Source organism: Rhinoraja longicauda, chromosome 8 (genome assembly GCF_053455715.1).
Source record: "Rhinoraja longicauda isolate Sanriku21f chromosome 8, sRhiLon1.1, whole genome shotgun sequence".
NCBI classification, from domain to species: domain Eukaryota; kingdom Metazoa; phylum Chordata; class Chondrichthyes; order Rajiformes; family Arhynchobatidae; genus Rhinoraja; species Rhinoraja longicauda.
In genome coordinates, this window is record NC_135960.1 from 3041631 (window position 1) to 3059664 (window position 18034).

General features: G+C 47.2%; 1 protein-coding gene across 1 annotated transcript in view; it reads left to right on the forward strand.

Annotated features, from left to right (window-relative positions):
• The first annotated feature begins 12324 nt into the window (after positions 1-12324).
• Positions 12325-18034, forward strand: part of cfap65 (cilia and flagella associated protein 65) — a 198388-nt gene continuing 192678 nt past the window's right edge. The window contains exon 1 of the mRNA XM_078404358.1: positions 12325-12377. The gene's annotated coding sequence lies outside the window, so the exon portion shown is untranslated. The remainder of the gene's footprint in view (positions 12378-18034) is intronic.

An 18034-nucleotide genomic window follows, 5' to 3' on the forward strand; every position in this document is an offset into this window, starting at 1 on the left:
TGCAACGAGACCTGGGTGTCGTGGTACACCAGTCATTGAAAGTAGGCATGCAGGTGCAGCAGGCAGTGAAGAAAGCGAATAGTATGTTGGCATTCATAGCGAGGGGATTTGAGTATAAGAGCAGGGAGGTTCTGCTGCAGTTGTACAGGGCATTGGTGAGACCACACCTGGAGTATTGCGTACAGCTTTGGTCTCTAATCTGGGGAAAGACATTCTTGCCATAGAGGGAGTACAGAGAAGGTTCACCAGATTGATTCCTGGGATGGCAGGACTTTCATATGAAGAAAGACTGGATAGACTCGGCTTGTACTCGCTGGAATTTAGAAGATTGAGGGGGGATCTTATAGAAGCTTACAAAATTCTTAAGGGGTTGGACAGGCTAGATGCAGGAAGATTGTTCCCGATGTTGGGGAAGTCCAGAACAAGGGGTAACAGTTTAAGGATAAGGGGGAAGTCTTTTAGGACCGAGATGAGAACGTTTTTTTTCACACAGAGTGGTGAATCTGTGGAATTCTCTGCCACAGAAGGTAGTTGAGGCCAGTTCATTGGCTATATTTAAGAGGGAGTTAGATGTGGCCCTTGTGGCTAAAGGGATCAGGGGGTATGGAGAGAAGGCAGGTACGGGATACTGAGTTGGATGATCAGCCATGATCATATTGAATGGCGGTGCAGGCTCGAAGGGCCGAATGGCCTACTTCTGCACCTATTTTCTATGTTTCTGGCGTCTCTGGCGCTGTGAGGCAGTAGCTCTAACGTGGTCATTCCTTCTTCTCCCCACTCCCATCAGACAGACGATATGGAAGCTTGAAAGTGTGCACGACCAAACACAAGAACAGTTTCTTCCCCAGCGTTATCAGGCCTCTGAACTTCCATAAGCTAGGGTACTGTCCGACTTTATCTATGAAACTGATGCGCCACAATGTTGAGAACTATATTCTGCACTTTGTAGCTTCCCCTTTACTATGCCAGTTGTACTGGGGGTTGACATTTGTCTTTAGTAATAGACATCTTTAGTTTGTGACTGAATAGAAAAGATAGATGGGAAGAGTGGAAGAATGGAAGGAAGCAAATAAAGAAAGAAAGAACGAGAGAAAGATTGGAAGGAAGAAAAAGAAAACAAGAGAGAAAGAAAGAAAGAGAAGTGAGAGAAAGACAAAGAGAAAAAGATAGAAAGAGAGAGAGAAAGAAAGAAAGATAGAAAGAGACAGAGAAAGAAAAGAGAGAGAGAGAGAAAGAAAGGAATAGAGAAGGGAGGAAGGAGGGAGGGAAGAGAAAGAAAGGGAGAAAGATAAAAGAGAAAGATAGAAAAAAAACAAAAGAAAGATTGGAAGAATGGAAGGAAGAAAATAAAGGAAAGAAAGGAAGGAAGGAAGAAGGGAATGAAGGAAAAAAAAGAGTGAGGGAGAGAGAAAGAGAGAAAGGAAAAAGATAGAAAGAGATAGAATGGAAGGAAGGAAGGGAAGAGAGAGAGAAAGAGAGAATGAGAGAAAGAGAGAAAGGGAGAGAAATAAAGAGAGGGAATGGAATGGAAGGAAGGAAGGGAAGAGAGAAAGAAAGAGAGAAAGAGAAAGAATGGAATGGAGGGAAGGAAGGGAAGAGAGAAAAGAGAAAGAAAGAGAAAAAGAGAGATAGAGAGAAGGAAGGAAGGTTGTAAGCAATTTTGTCAGCGCCCTTTATGTGGCGACTATTTGTATACCTTGGGTATGCAAGCAAAGAATTTCACTGCGACTTGTCACATGTGACAGTAAAATATTCAATTCCATTCAATTCAAGGAAAGAAAAGAAAGATAGAACAATAAAGAAAAATATAGTTGGAAATATGGGCTGATGGTTAAATGTATAGATAGATGGGCAAAGAGGTATATGTAGGAAGGAACTGCCGATGCTAGTTGAAACTGAAGATAGACTCAAAGTACTGGAGTAACTTAGCAGGGCAGGCAGCATCTGTGGAGACCATGGATAGGTGATGTTTCACAGAGTGCTGGAGTAACTCAGCGGGTCAGGCAGCATCTGTGGAGACCATGGATAGGTGATGTTTCACAGAGTGCTGGAGTAACTCAGCGGGTCAGGCAGCATCTCTGGAGAACATGGATAGGTGACGTTTCACAGAGTGCTGGAGTAACTCAGCGGGATGGGCAGTATCTCTGGAGAGAAGGAATGGATGATGTTTTGGGTTGAGACCCTTCTTCAGACTGTTCTAATACATGTTGGGCTATAAGAAAGACTTCATCGACTTTTTCCCCCATAGTATCTTGGCCATTCAATTCCAGAGGGGGAGGATAATGAAAAGATGTCTGAAGAAGGGTCTCGACCCAAAACACACCCATTCCTTCTCTTCAGAGATACTGCCAGTCCAGCTGAGCTACTCCAGCACTTTGTGTCTATTGTGGGCAAAGAGGAAGATTAGAATAGATAAATAGATTACATGGATAGATAATTGGACACATATTTGGATATATACAGATAGATAGTGAGATAGATGCAAAGGAAATATGTATGGATAAATTAATATATAGATGGACTGAGATTAGACAGGTAGATTGAAAGAGGAACAGGATCATTCGCAGACTGACAGAGGCAGGCGAGAGTCCAGAAATCTAAAGAAGGCAGCCAAAAGATGTCTTCATCAAGCTGTGACTTTTGGTAAAATGGCAGGGTGAAGTTTAAAAACAGCGCCTATTAAAGTGATGAATTTCACGGTTAATTTCTTTTGCTTGTTTTAGGGTCTGCAAAGCCGTAAAAGACAATCACACTGTGTTTGTTATTTATCGTCCACTGCACCCAGGACTTGGGCCGTTTCCCAGTTCTCCTAATTCAGCGGCTGATTTACTGCTGTTTAGAGGTATGAGTCATGCTGTAAACAGTGGCAAATGCCATCAAACACAGATTTATCCCACTTTGTACCCTTCTCCCACCCACCTTAAATCTTTGGGCGGCCGTTAAGGAGCTGACACAATGCCGGCATACACAGCTCGAGCCAATACGATGAATTCAGATCGTTTACAGAAAACAGCTTCCTTCATTATTTACCTTCATTGCTAACCTGTCAGCGCTGTCCAATTTAATTTTACATATTGAATGTTAATGGGGAAATTGAATATTTGGTGTGTGAATTACACTATCAGATAATGATAGCAGGCTCTTTTAGAGTTTATTGATTATAAGTGAGCAGATTTAAAATCACCATTTGTTAAATGTGTTTAATTACCTAACTGAGAGGTGAAATAAAGGACAATAGACCAAGTGGGCTAAATAAAACTGAGATGGAGTTTGCCGCGCGCCAGAGAAATGAGACCCTGCAACTTGCAATGAAGAATTACCATAAACACGCACAAAATCAAAGAAAATAGCAATGGGGTCATTCGGAATAAAATATTGGGGTATTACTTTTCATTAAAAGGAAGGGAAAATCAACGAATTTGTCTCCCTGCTCCGACAACTGGCATTAATCCTTTCTATGGGCCTGTCTGTGATCCAATTGCTCTTATTTGTCCCAAATGTTCTTCCCTTGAGTTTCATTCTTCCTCTTTGCTGATTTAAAAAAAAGTTTAGTTTAGAGATACGGGGCGGAAACAGGCCCCTCGGCCCACCAGGTCCGCGCCGACCAGCGATCCCCACGCATTAACTCTATCCTATACACACTAGGGACAATTGTTTACATTTATACCAAGCCAATTAACCTACAAACCTGGTATCACAAAATGCTGGAGTAACTCACAGGTCAGGCAGCATCTTTGGAGAGAAGGAACTCCAGAGCATCTCCAGAGATGCTGCCTGACCTGCTGAGTTACTCCAGCATTTTGTGGTACCTTTGATTTGTACCAGCATCTGCTGTTATTTTCCTACACAACCTACAAACCTGTACATGTTTGGAGTGTGGGAGGAAACCGAAGATCCCGGAGAAAACCCACACGGGCAGACAAACTCCGTGCAGACAGCGCCCGTAGTCGGGATCGAACCCGGGTCTCCGGCGCAGTAAGGCAGCAACTCTTCCAATGTGCCACAGTCTCGCCCCCTAAAGCGCTCTGCTATTCAGTCTTTGCCTATTTTCCTGACTATCAGACTATTATACCTCACGCTGCCTCGGCAAGTCCACCAGCATAAGCAAGGATGAGTCTCGTTCCAGTCCCTCCCTTTTCTCCCCTCTCCCATCAAGCGAGACATACAGGAGTGTGAAAACGCACAGGCACAGATTCAAGTACAATTTCTTCCCGGCTGTTCTCAGGCACTTGAACCACCCTACCAATGGTGGTGTAGCGGTAGAGTTACTGCTTTACAGCGCCAGAGACCCGGGTTCGGTCCTGACTATGGGCACTTGTCAGTAGGAAGTTTGTACGTTCTCTCAGTGACCTATGTGGGTTTTCTCCGAGATCTTCAGTTTCCTCCCACACTCCAAACACGTACACGTTTGTAGGTTAATTAGAAACATAGAAAATAGGTGCAGGAGTAGGCCATTTGGCCCTTCGAGCCGGCACCACCATTCAATATGATCATGGCTGATCATCCAATATCAGTTCCTGCTTTTCCCCATATTGCTTTGGCTTGGTAAAATGTAAAGGCTAGTGTGTGTCGGATAGTGTTAGAGAGCAGGGATCGTTGGTCGGTGCGGACTCGTGGGGCCGAATAGCCTGTTCTTCTCCAAACTAAACTAAATTAGAGAGCAGTCCTGAGCTACTATCTACCTCATTGAAAACCCTTGGACTATTTTTGATCGTACTTTACTGGACTTTATCTTGCTCGAAACTTGCTGAAGCTAGATAGAGCTCTTAAGGATAGCGGAGTCAGGGGGGTATGGGGAGAAGGCAGGAACGGGGTACTGATTGAGAATGATCAGCCATGATCACATTGAATGGCGGTGCTGGCTCGAAGGGCCGAATGGCCTCCTCCTGCACTTATTGTCTGTTGTCTATTGTCTATTGTAGTGTAGGAAAATAACTGCAGATGCTGGTACAAATCGAAGGTATCACAAAACGCTGGAGTAACTCAGCAGGTCAGGCAGCATCTAAGGATGAGAAGGAACGTGTGACGTTTCGGGGTCGAGAACCTCCTTCAGACTGAGAATCAGGGGAGAGGGAGGCACAGAGAATTGCGTTGGGAATTGGCATGGCTTGGTTGGCCAGCTTATCCTCCCATTACATCGTTATACGCCCTTGAACAAGCACAAGGACACAGAGGAACGGGGGTACTGATTGAGAATGATCAGCCATGATCACATTGAATGGCGGTGCTGGCTCGAAGGGCCGAATGGCCTCCTCCTGCACCTATTGTCTATTGAAACGTTATTCACGTTACACCGTTTATCATGTATCTCTACACTGTTGAAGGCCCAATTGTAATCACGTATTGTCCTTCCACTGACTGGTTAGCAGCACACAGCAAAAGCTTTTCACTGTACCTAGAAGTGGGCGGTCACGGTGGCGCAGCGGTAGAGTTGCTGCCTTACAGTGCTTGCAGCGCTGGAGAACCGGGTTTGATCCCGTCTACGGGCGCCGTCTGTGCGGAGTTCGTACCTTCTCCCCGTGACCTGCATGGGTTTTCTCAGAGATCTTCGGTTTCCTCCCACACTCCAAAGATGAACAGGTTTGTAGGTTAATTGGCTTGGTACAAATGTAAAAATTGTCCTTAGTGTGTGCAAGGTAGTGTTAATGTGCGAATGGCCTGTTTCCGCGCTGTAATCTAAACTAGAACTATTCTATTATGTAACCCTTGCTTTCCCTCTTCCTCCTTCCCTCCCCCTTCCCAGTTCTCCGACCAGTCTGGCTGTCTTCCATACATTTTATCTCTGTTTGCTTTGTTGGTACCTTTTCCCAGCAAACAATGATCTATTCTACATTTTCCTTGATCTCCATCCCCTTCGACTCGTTGGCACACTTTATACTTCCTTATCTCTGTATCTCCCTCTCCCCTGACTTCAGTCTGAAGAAGGGTCTTGACCCGAAACGTTACCCATTCCTTCTCTCCAGAGATGCTGCCTGTCCCGCTGAGTTACTCCAGCATTTTGTGTCTATCTTCGGTGCAAACCAGCATCTGCAGTTCCTTCTTACACATCCTATTACTTCTATCAGGCTGCATAGAAACATAGAAAATAGATGCAGGAGGAGGCCATTTGGCCCTTCGAGCCAGCACCGCCATTCATTGTGATCATGGCTGATCATCCACAATCAGTAATCCGTGCCTGCCTTCTCCCCATATCCCTTGATTCCACTAGCCCCTAGAGCTCTATCTAACTCTCTTTTAAATTCATCCAGTGAATTGGCCTCCACTGCCTTCTGTGGCAGAGAATTCCACAAATTCACAAAGTTTTAAATGGCCTCCCCTTTATTCTTAGACTGTGGACCCTGGTTCTGGACTCCCCCAACATTGGGAACATTTTTCCTGCATCCAGTCATTTCATAATTTTATACGTCTCAATTAGATCGCCTCTCATCCTTCTAAACTCCAGTGAATACAAGCCCAGTCTTTCCAATCTTTCCTCATATGACAGTCCCGCCATCCCGGGGATTAACCCTCGTGAACCTACGCTGCATTGCCTCAATAGCAAAACAAAGGAGCTGATTGTGGACTTCAGAAGGGCTAAACATCCAAGGACGTACACGCCACTGGAGATAAATGGGTCTATTGTGGATAGGGTGAGCAGTTTCAAATACTTGGGAGTCCGCAGCGCAGAGGATCTGACGTGGGCAACGCACATTGCCGCACTGGTGGGTAAGGCAAGGCAACGCCTTTACCACCTTAGACAACTGAGGAAATTCAGAGTGTCGCTGAGGATCCTTCATTGCTTCTACTCTGGGGCTGCAGAGAGCATCCTGTCCGGCAACATTACAGTCTGGTTTGGGAACAGCTCTGCCCAGGACAGGATGGCCCTGCAGAGAGTAGTGCGTTCGGCAAAACGCACCATGGGAACTACACTCGTCCCCCTGCAGGACCTATACATCAGGAGGTGCAGATCCAGAGCAAGCAAGATCATGAGGGACCCCTGCCACCCCAGTAACGGACTGTTCCAGATGCTACGATCAGGCAAACGCCTCCGCTGTCACGCTGTGAAAACGGAGAGGATGAGACGGAGCTTCTTCCCACAGGCCATCAGGACTGTCAACTTTTATAACCCCAGAGACTAAATTTTTGTCGACACTTTTTGTGCTATGTTTAGTAACTTATTAACTTTATTTATATGCTGTAACTGTAATTCTTTTTGTGCACAACCTGCAGGCATTGCCACTTTCATTTCACTGCACATCGAGTGTGTGTATGTGACAAATAAATTTGACTTGACTTGATGTCCTTCCTCAAATTAGGAGCTGCATGGCATTACCTAATGCTTGAAATGTTGCGAGGCACTGGATTGACCTTGCTGTGTTGTATTGCACTTTCAATGCATGTTATGTTGCATCCACTAACTAACTAATCAAGGTCACAAACATATTCAGCTATTTCTTGCACTTCATCTCATCTCTATTTCCCTCACACTTCTAGGGAAGCAAAAAAATAGACCTTTTATCAAGGGGTGCCACGGTGGCTATGGTTGCCAACTTTCTCACTCCCAAATAAGGGACAAAAGGTGACATCACCGCCCCGCGCCCCACCCAGCCAGCAGCCACGTTTTCCCGCTCCACCAATGGCGGCTGACCGGGCCGGGAAGCGGGTTATGTAGGAAAAAAACTGCAGATGCCGGTTTACATCGAAGATAGACACAAAAAGCTGGAGTAACTCAGCAGGACAGGCAGCATCTCTGGACAATAGACAATAGACAATAGACAATAGGTGCAGGAGTAGGCCATTCAGCCCTTCGAGCCAGCACCGCCATTCAATGCGATCATGGCTGATCACTATCAATCAGTACCCCGTTCCTGCCTTCTCCCCATACCCCCTCACTCCGCTATCCTTAAGAGCTCTATCCAGCTCTCTCTTGAAAGCATCCAACGAACTGGCCTCCACTGCCTTCTGAGGCAGAGAATTCCACACCTTCACCACCCTCTGACTGAAAAAGTTCTTCCTCTGGAGAGAAGAAATGGGTGACGTTTCGGGTCCGGGGGGTGGGTTGCTATGCAACCTCCGTTAAGCAGCGCCCAGGCCTCCGGGACTACACTGTCCGGGCCTGCAGCACCATCCGAGCCTAATACGGGACAAGGGCGGTCCCGCAAGGGACCAACCAATTTCGCCCAAAATACAGGATTTCTCGGCTAATACGGGACAGCTGGCAATCCTAACGGTGGCGCAGCGGTAGAGTTGCTGCCTCACAGTGCCAGAGACCAGGGTTCTGCAGTTCCTTCCAACACATTCCACCTGTGACCTGTCACACTCTGTTCTGCCTCTCCCCCCCCCCCCCCCCCCCCCCCACCACCCCTTGCTTTCTACCCCCTGACTACGGGTGCTGTCTGTGCGGAGTTTGTTCGTTCCTCTTTCACTAGGATATGTCAGGAAGCATTAAGTCCAGCAAATCCACACCAGTTTTCAGCCTAATCACTGTTCTTTCCTACTACACTGTTCTTTCCCTGTAGACCAAAAAGATTATTTTCCCTTAAAATAATTTAAGGGCTGCACGATGGCGCAGCGGTAGAGTTTCTGCCCCACAGCGTCAGAGATCCCCATTCGATCCTGATTACGGGTGCCGTCTGTACAGAGTTTGTACGTTCTCCCTGTGACCGAGTGGGATTTCTCCGGGTGCTCCAGTTTCCTCCCACATCCCAAAGCGTACAGTTTTTTTAGGTTAATTGCCTTCTTTAAATTGTCCCTAGTGTGTAGGATAGAACTAGTGTACTGGCAATCATTGGACGGCATGAACTTGGTGGGCCGTAGGGCCTGTTCCCACGCTGTATCTCTGAACTAAACCAAAAATCAACTCGTCTATGTGAGAAATTCTTCGCTTAAACCTTAAAAATGATCAGATCACCACACGAGGTTCTCCAACCTTTAACTTTTCTCTCACCGTTCATAAGTTCATAAGTGATAGAAGCAGAATTAGGCCATTCGGCCCAACAAGTCAATTCCACCATTCAATCATGGCTGATCTATCTTTTCCTCCCAACCCTATTCTCCTGCCTTCTCCCCACAAGCCCTGACACCCGTACTAATCAAACGTCTTCCCTTTGCTGCGATCTGTTCCCCTTTGGTCTAAAGATATCTTCAGGGCTAACACCACTTCTGGCATAAGTCAAGTCAAGTCAAGTCAATTTTATTTGTATAGCACATTTAAAAACAACCCACGTTGACCAAAGTGCTGTACATCAGTTCAGGTACTAAGACCGAACATACAATGGCACACAAACATAACAGCACATACATAAACAGTTCACAGCGCCCCCTCAGAGGGCCTCAAACGCTAGGGAGTAGAAATAGGTTTTGTGCCTGGACTTAAAGGAGTCGATGGAGGGGGCAGTTCTGATGGGGAGAGGGATGCTGTTCCACAGACTGGGAGCTGCAACCGCAAAAGCATGGTCACCCCTGAGCTTAAGCCTAGACCGCGGGATAGTCAGTAGCTCCAAGTCGGCCGACCTGAGGGACCTGGAGATAGAGTGGTGGTTAGAAGATTTTTGATATGGGAGGGGGGGGGGGGGGGCAAGCCCGTTTAGGGCTTTGTATGTGAATAGGAGGAGCTTGAAGTTGATTCTGTACTGTACTGGGAGCCAGTGGAGAGAGGCCAGAATCGGGGTGATGTGGTCCCTTTCACGGGTACCCGTCAGGAGTCTCGCTGCGGCGTTTTGGACCAATTGCAGGCGGGACAGGGACGATTGGCTGATCCCAGTGTATAGGGAGTTGCAGTAGTCTAGGCGGGAGGAAATGAATGCGTGGATGATTTTTTCAATGTCGTCAAATTGGAGGAAGTCCAAAGTCTGTTGTCCTCTGAAAAGGCCACAACTTAAGCACCTCACTCCCTACTTCTTCAATTTAACAATAGTTCTTGGCACCACTGCCTCAGGGGAAGAACGACGGGGACCTGGTGTGGGGGGCCGATGTGAGGGAGGGGGAGGGTAGAACAATGGACAATGGAGGACTCAGTGTGGCGGGACCACTGTGAGCAAGGGGGGGAGGAAGAACAAAGGGGGAACTGGGGTGGGGGGGGAATTTGTAACTTTGTAAGCACCCTTCATGGGCAACAATTGCACACCTTGGCAAGGTTTTCAAGCAAAGAATTTCACTGTGATTTGTCACATGTGACAATAATGTATTAATTAATTAATTCATTAATTCATTCAATTCATCTATCTATATATAAAACTCTCGTTTGATTATTTGTTTGTTCCTGAACTACAGCCAAAACGGTACACCATAGCGCGATAAATTTACTCACCATCGTCCCTTTTTCATTGAAATCGGCGTTATATTTTAAAAGATATTCACATTTTAAAGTTTAAATCTATCTCCTAGGGGGGGGGGGGGTAGGAGAGTGGGAGGGGATGGGGAGGGCGGGAGAGGGATGGGGAGGGAGGGGGAGGGGGAGGGGAGGGAGGGGGAGAGGAGAGGGGAAGGGGGGGGGGAGAGGGTGCTGCACCGATGCAAGAGAGGTTTGGGCCCAATGGGTCCACTTGGTCTAGTGTTTCATAAAGGCGGCACAGTGGCACAGCAGTAGAGAAGCTGCCTTACCGTGTCCTTTGATCTGATCTGTCAGGTTTGATCCTGTCCTCGGGTGCGGACCAGCGATCACCCGTACACTAGTTCTATTCGACACACCAGGGATAGTTTACAGTCGCCAATTAACCTACAAACCTGAAGATGGACACAAAGTGCTGGAGTAACTCAGCGGGGTCAGGCAGCATCTCTGGAGAAAAGGAATTGGTGACTTCTGACTTCTTCTCTTCTTCCTCCACCAGTTTGTGTTTTTTTACTGAAGATTCCACCATGTACAGCCTCCCTTTGCGTCCCATGTCAGTCAGCATCTCTGAAGAACATTGAAAGGTGAGGTTTCAGCTCGGCACCCTTCTTCAGATTGATTGTAAGGAGGTGGACAGGATGGACGGGGGGAGGGGGCAGGACCAGGGGCCACAGTTTAAGAATAAGGGGTAGGCCATTTAGAACGGAGATGAGGAAAAACTTTTTCAGTCAGAGAGTTATAAATCTGTGAAATTCTCTGCCTCAGAAGGCAGTGGAGGCCAATTCTCTGAATGCATTCAAGAGAGAGCTAGGTAGAGCTCTTAAGGATAGTGGAGTCAGGGGGTATAGGGAGAAGGCAGGAACGGGGTACTGATTGAGAATGATCAGCCATGATCACATTGAATGGTGGTGCTGGCTCGAAGGGCTGAATGGCCTACTCCTGCACTTATTGTCTATTGTCTATTGTCTAAAGCTAAGTCTGAAGAAAGGTTTGACTCTGAAGAAGGGTCCCAACCAAAAATGTCCAGAACATGGTGTCTTCTTTTTGTGCCCATCATTAAAATAAAATGCTGGAGTAACTCAATAGGTCAGGTGGCATCTGCGGAGAACATGGATAGCTGACGGTTCAAGTCGGGACCCTTCAGCTGTCTGAAGAAGGATGCCATCCCAAAATGTCATCTATTCCTTTTTATCCCCAGATTCTGCCTGATCCGCTGAGTTTACATATTTTGATATGCTTTTGCAAGTAAGAATTTCATTGTTCTATCTGGGACATTAATGACAGTGAAACACTCTTGAGTCTTGACAGACACAAAATGCTGGAGTAACTCAGCAGGACAGGCTGCATCTGGAATGAAGGAATGGGTGACATTTCGGGTCGAGACCCTTCTTCACCTATTCCTTCTCTCCAGAGATGCTGCCTGACTCTCAGATTAAAGAAGGGTCTTGACCCGAATCGTCACCCGTTCCTTCTCTCCAGAGAATCTGCCCGTCCCACTGAGATACTCGGGCATTTTGTGTCTATCTTCAGTGTAAACCGACATCTGCAGTTCCTTACCACATTTTTGACTCTTGAGTTACTCCAGCACTTTGTGTCTATCTCCAGAGATGCTGCCTTACCTGTTGAGTTTACGTATTCTGTTGCGCCAAAGGTAGACACAAAATGCTGGAGTAACTCAGCGGGTCAGGCAGCATCTGTGGAGAACATGGATAGGTGACGTTTCACAGAGTGCCGGAGTAACTCAGCGGGTCAGGCAGCATCTGTGGAGAACGTGGATAGGTGACGTTTCACAGAGTGCCGGAGTAACTCAGCGGGTCAGGCAGCATCTGTGGAGAGAAGGAATGGGTGACGTTTAGGGTCGAGTCCCTTCTTCAGGCTGAGAGTCAGGGGGGGCCCAGGGGGCGGTTTTGAGGCGGGATCGCGTTTGGCTGCGGCGTCGCCGCGCGGCCGCGCGGCCTCCGTCCGTTGCCAGGGACAGCGGCGCCGGCGGTTGCCGTGGAGACGGGTCGCGGAGAGCGGCCTGGAGGCGGAGTGGAGGCGAGGAGAGTGGAGGAGAGGTACGAGTGAGGTGAGGAGAGTGGAGGTACGAGTGTGAGGTGAGGAGTGGAGGGGAAAGGAGTGAGGGGGAAGGAGATACGAGTGAGGGGAGAAGTGGAGGGGTGAGGAGGCGAGGAGTGAGGTGAGGTACGAGTGAGGGGAGGAGTGGAGGTGAGGAGAGGGGAGGAGGTAGGAGTGAGGTGAGGGATAGGAGCAGTGGCCGTGAGGAGTGGAGGTAAGAGTGAGGTGAGGAGTGGAGGTGAGGAGGTGAGAGTGGTGAGGCGAGGAGTGGAGGTTGAGGTGTGGAGGTGAGGAGTGGAGGTGAGGAGTGAGGTGAAGAGTGGAGGTGAGGAGGTGAGAGTGGTGAGGGGAGGAGAAGAGGCGAGGAGTGGAGGTTGAGGTGTGGAGGTGAGGGGTGGAGGTGAGGAGTGAGGTGAGGAGTGGAGGTACGAGTGAGGTGAGCAGTGGAGGTGAGGAGTGGAGGTGAGGAGTGGAGGCGAGGAGTGAGGTGAGGAGTGGAGGCGAGGAATGAGAGGTGAGGTACGATTGAGGTCAGGAGTGGAGGTGAGAGGGGAGAGGCGGGGAGTGAAGGTGAGGATTGGGGCAAGATGGGTAGGGGCATTGGGACAAGGGGATTGAGCAATGAAGTGGGTGCTTTTGGCCATTGTTAGGTGGATTTGGGCAATGGGGCAGCATTGGGGCAAATGGATTGAGCAATAGAATGGAGCAGTTGGGCATTGGCAGTAGATGGGAGAAAGGGGAGGTATGTTTGGAGCAAATAGATTAGGCAAATGAAAAGGGCATTAGTGGGTGGATCGGTGCAATAGGTTATTTGGGCATTTTGTAGGTGGATTTGAGAATGGGTTGAGGTCATTGGAAAAGGTATTGGGGCAATGAGACGGGAGTGGGAATAGGGTAAGGGTATTGTTGCCATAAAATTGGGAGATTTGTGCCTTTGACATGAAGTTAAAGCGATGGGATATATGGGCAATGGGAAGGGATTGGGGCAATGAGACAATTGGCCTTCATAACAAGAGGAGTTGAGTACAGGAGCAAAGAGGTCCTTCTGCAGTTATACAGGGCCCTCGTGAGACTATACCTAGAGTACTGTGTGCAGTTTTGGTCTCCAAATTTGAGGAAGGACATTCTTGCTATTGAGGGAGTGCAGCGTAGGTTCAGGAGGTTAATTCCCGGGATGGCGGGACTGTCAAACGTTGAAAGAATGGGGCGACTGGGCTTGTATACACTGGAATTTAGAAGGACAAGAGGAAATCTTATTGAAACATATAAGTCAAGTCAAGTCAATTTTATTTGTATAGCACATTTAAAAACAACCCACGTTGACCAAAGTGCTGTACATCTGATTAGATTAAGATTATTAAGGGATTGGACACACTAGAGGCAGGAAATATGTTCCCGATGTTCGCGGAGTCCAGAACCAGGGGCCACAGTTTAAGAATAAGGGGCAGGCCATTTAAAACGGAGGTGAGGAAAAACATTTTCATCCAGTGAGTTGTGAATCTGTGGAATTCTCTGCCTTAGAAGGCAGTGGAGGCCAATTCTCTGGATGTTTTCAAGAGGGAGTTAGATAGAGCTCTTAAAGATAGCAGAGTCAAGGGATATGGGGAGAAGGCAGAAACGGGGTACTGATTGTGGATGATCAGCCATGATCACGGTGCTGGCGCGAAAGGCCGAAAGGCATCCTCCTGCACCTGTTGTCTATTGTCTATTGACTATTGAGACAATCAACCCCAGTAGGGTAGGTGGCAATAGAATATAAGGCAAGAGTCAAGGGAACTAGAGGTAGCGAGGGAGGGGTAAAGGAGTGATTACAACCAGATTGCATGGGGACATATTGACATGGGTTAATACAATCTGGGGACTTGGGGGCAAGGGAAATAGTGATCTGGGAAAGGAAAATGGTGATCTAGTGAAAGGTAAATGGTTTGCGAGAAAGAATTGGAGCATAGGAGATGGGGAAGAGAAGATTGTGTATTAGGCCAGAAATTGGGGCTGAGGGATTGGGATAGGGATATTGGGATGGAGATTGTGGATTGGTGCATGGACTTTGGAACATGGGCATTGGAGGGTGATGAATGGGATAAAGCGTTTGTATCAAGCCATTTGGGACTATGGGGATTTAGGATTTAAGTGATTGAGATTGGGAATAAGGATTGAGATGAGGGAGATTGAAGATTGAAGTATTGGGACAGGAATATTGGGTGTTCGAGATTGGGACAGAGATGCTTTCTGTGGGAGAGTCAGTGCTAATCCCATCTCAGCAGCCGTGCAGTACTCTCTTGATGCCACGCTGAAGTGCCTCTTCCGATTACAAAGGGTCTGAGCCTTTGAGCTCCATTTTAGAAATGGTGGGCAGCACAGTGGCTCAGGGGTAGAGTTGCTGCCTTACAGCACCAGAGACCCGGGTTCGATCCTGACCACTGGTGCTGTCTGCACGGAGTTTGTATGTTCTCCCCGTGACCTGCGAGGGGTTTCTCCGGTTTCCTCCCACACTCCAAAGACCGATTTGTAGGTTAATTGGCTTTGGTAAAATTGTAAATTGTCCCCAGTGTGTGTAGTATAGTGTTAGTGTGTGGGGATCGCTGGTCGGTGCGGACTCGGTGGGCCGAAGGGCCTGTTTCCGTGCCGTATCTTTAAACTGAACTAAACTAAACTAAACTAAATGAGATCCCGGAACAATGAAGTCGGTTTGATTCTGTTAAAATTAATGAGGCAAAATGCATTGGTGTACAGTAACTAAAAAACAGAAGTAGACGATATTAGTTAGACACAAAAAGACTAGATGTTATCTCTTTACAGTACATGATATAACAGTAATGATGTTGTTGACTAATGGTACCAAACATTCTTTTACAACAGAAGGCAAATGGTGAAGTCTTTGGAAATCATAAATCCAACACATCATGTTCTTCCCTCGCCAGCGACACCCACCATGTCTTATGTCAAATTGTTTGTAAACCATTTCCCAAAGTGCTACTTTCTGAAAATAACTGAGTTAATTTGCATTCACATAAATCAATTGCAACTGCGTCTCCCGTTCCCCTTGGGAGCCTGTACAGTGGACTGATCCCTCACTCAATGAAATATTGGGCTTGATCTCCCTGGAAATAAATGGTGTGTTAATGATGCACATCGTTATTAATGTGCAAATCAACCGGTGGGTTCAGGGATAAAAGAGGGTGCACTCTTGGCTATACATCTGCAGAATTTACTGGTCATTTTACGCCAATCCGCCTATTTCCTTTACAAAATTAGTATCCTGCCCTTATCCTGCCCTGGTATTTTAAATGGTTGCTGGATTTACGCAATGATTGTTCATTATACTCAACGCAAAAAGTCTATGTGGTAATTAATAGTATAAATGCTATTTACTTAATGATGCGTTAATTGCAAGAGCTTTGCCACTCAACATCCCGGCCCAAGAATGGGAACAATTATTTGTTTAGTTTCAAATAGATGATTGCTTTTGGAGCTTTTAGAAATGACAAATTTAGATTGTTTCTTTTTTGTTATTTTTTTCCTTTCATTCTGCCATTCTTTCTCATTCCATTAATCGGTTCTCTCCTGTTATTTCTCTTCCTGTCTTTGATGTCACTCCATCTTAATTCCATCATATATTCCATCAGATATTCTTGCTATTGAGGGCATGCAGCGTAGGTTTCTTAGGTTAAATCCCGGAATGGCGGGACTGTCATATATTGAAAGAATGGAGCGACTAGGCTTGTATACACTGGAATTTAGAAGGATGAGAGGAGATCTTATCGAAACATATAAGATAATTAGGGGATTGGACACATTAGAGGCAGATAACATGTTCCCAATGTTGGGGGAGTCCAGAACAAGGGGCCACAGTTTGAGAATAAGGGGTAGGCCATTTAGAACGGAGATGAGGAAGAACTTTTTCAGTCAGAGAGTGGTGAAGGTGTGGAATTCTCTGCCTCAGAGGGCAGTGGAGGCCAGTTCGTTGGATGCTTTCAAGAGAGAGCTGGATAGAGCTCTTAAGGATAGCGGAGTGAGGGGGTATGGGGAGAAGGCAGGAACGGGGTACTGATTGAGAGTGATCAGCCATGATCGCATTGAATGGCGGTGCTGGCTCGAAGGGCTGAATGGCCTACTCCTGCACCTATTGTCTATTGTCTATTGTCTATTGTCTATTGTCTATTGTCTATAATAAGGGGTAGGCCATTTAGAACTGAGATGAGGAAAAACTTTTTCAGTCAGAGAGTTGTGAATCTGTGGAATTCTCTGCCTCAGAAGGCAGTGGAGGCCAATTCTCTGAATGCATTCAAGAGAGAGCTAGATAGAGCTCTTAAGGATAGCGGAGTCAGGGGGTATGGGGAGAAGGCAGGGACGGGGTACTGATTGAGAATGATCAGCCATGATCACATTGAATGGCGGTGCTGGCTCGAAGGGCCGAATGGCCTCCTCCTGCACCTATTGCCTATTGTCTATTGTCTATTGTCTTATCATTCCCACCACCTCATCTTTACCATGGTGTGCTTCTATACACATCCACCTCATCAGGAAGGCCTTCAAAGGGCTCCCATTTCTTTCTCAAACATGAATCTGACCAGTTCCCCTCAACTAACAGTCTCCTCTGCTTGGCAAATCCTGTGTTTAGTTGAGTTTAGAGATACAGCGCGGAAGCAGGCCCTTCGGCCCACCGGGTCCTCGCCGACCAGCGATCCCCGCACATTAACACCATCCTACACACTCCAGGGACAATTTTTACATTTACCAAGCCAATTAACCTGCAAACCTGTACGTCTTTGGAGTGTGGGAGGAAAGCGAAGATCTCGGAGAAAACCCACGCAGGTCATGGGGAGAACGTACAAACTCCATACAGACAGCACCAGTAGTTGGGATCGAACCCAGGTCTCCGGCGCTGCATTCACTGTAAGGCAGCAACTCTACCGCTGCGCCACCGTGCCGCACCGTGCTTACCTTGAATAATTTCTCTTTTGATTCCTGATACTTTCGACAAATCAAAGGTGTACTTGCATGAGCCCTAGCTACGCCTGCCTTTCCGTTGGCTACATGGCGTAGTCTTCCTTCCAAACCAACTCTGGCACCACTCCCCAACTCTTTCTCGTCTCGTTTTCACACCTTACCCTTCCATATCTTTGTGTCTCCCTCCCCCCTGACTCTCAGTGTGAAGAGGGGTCTCAACCCAAAACGTCACCCATTCCTTCTATCCCAGAGATGCTGCCTGCCTCGCTGAGTTACTCCAGTATTTTGCGTCTATCTTCGGTGTAAAGCAGCATCTGCAGTTCCTTCCCAAACATTGATGCCTGCATTGGTGCTGCATCCTGCACCCATGGACTTGTCAACTTCAAGTTAGACAATAGGCAATAGACAATAGGTGCAGGAGGAGGCTATTCGGCCCTTCGAGCCAGCACCGCCATTCAATGTGATCATGGCTGATCATTCTCAATCAGTACCCCATTCCTGCCTTCTCCCCATACGCTCTGACTCCACTGTCCTTAAGCTCTATCCTTGAGCTCTATCTAGCTCTCTCTTGGATGCATTCAGAGAATTGGCCTCCACTGCCTTCTGAGGCAGAGAATTCCACAGATTCACAACTCTCTGACTGAAAAGGTTTTTTCCTCATCTCAGTTCTAAATGGCCTACCACTTATTCTTAAATTGTGGCCCCTTGTTCTGGACT